Source organism: Antrostomus carolinensis, unplaced genomic scaffold, assembly GCF_000700745.2.
Source record: "Antrostomus carolinensis isolate BGI_N321 unplaced genomic scaffold, ASM70074v2 scaffold3262, whole genome shotgun sequence".
NCBI classification, from domain to species: domain Eukaryota; kingdom Metazoa; phylum Chordata; class Aves; order Caprimulgiformes; family Caprimulgidae; genus Antrostomus; species Antrostomus carolinensis.
In genome coordinates, this window is record NW_010297376.1 from 39,215 (window position 1) to 39,681 (window position 467).

The following is a 467-nucleotide window of genomic DNA, read 5'->3' on the forward strand; positions in this document are numbered from 1 at the left end:
GGGTTTGTCAGCGCGCTGCTCCCCGTCCTGTGTCTGCCAAAACCCCAGCTGCAGGCAGGGGTAGGTAGCTGCATGGGCAGGATCCCTTCAGTGGCCAAGGAGAGGTGGAATCACAACACTGGACAGACTGGCTCAGGTGTGGCTGGACAGCTCTTCCTGGGTTGGCTTTCCTGAGGAAGGAGTTGAGTGTGGGTGACAAGGGACACCTGGGCATCCACAGGTTGCACTGTATAGGGTGTATGTATAAATGTATTTATGGCCCTTTGCGCAGGGGAGGAAGCAGTTGCTCTGACACAAGCTGGGTGCCAGTGCAAAGCTCATGCAGGCAGATGTTTTCCAGAGGACTCTTGTGTGTCCCCAGCCTTGGAGGTAGCTGCCTGGTCCCTGTCCTGGTCTGCCAGCAGGAGGAAAACCTGGCACTGCCTGCCTGCTGGCCCCCACCCTCTCCCCTGCCTCGCTGTTTCAGG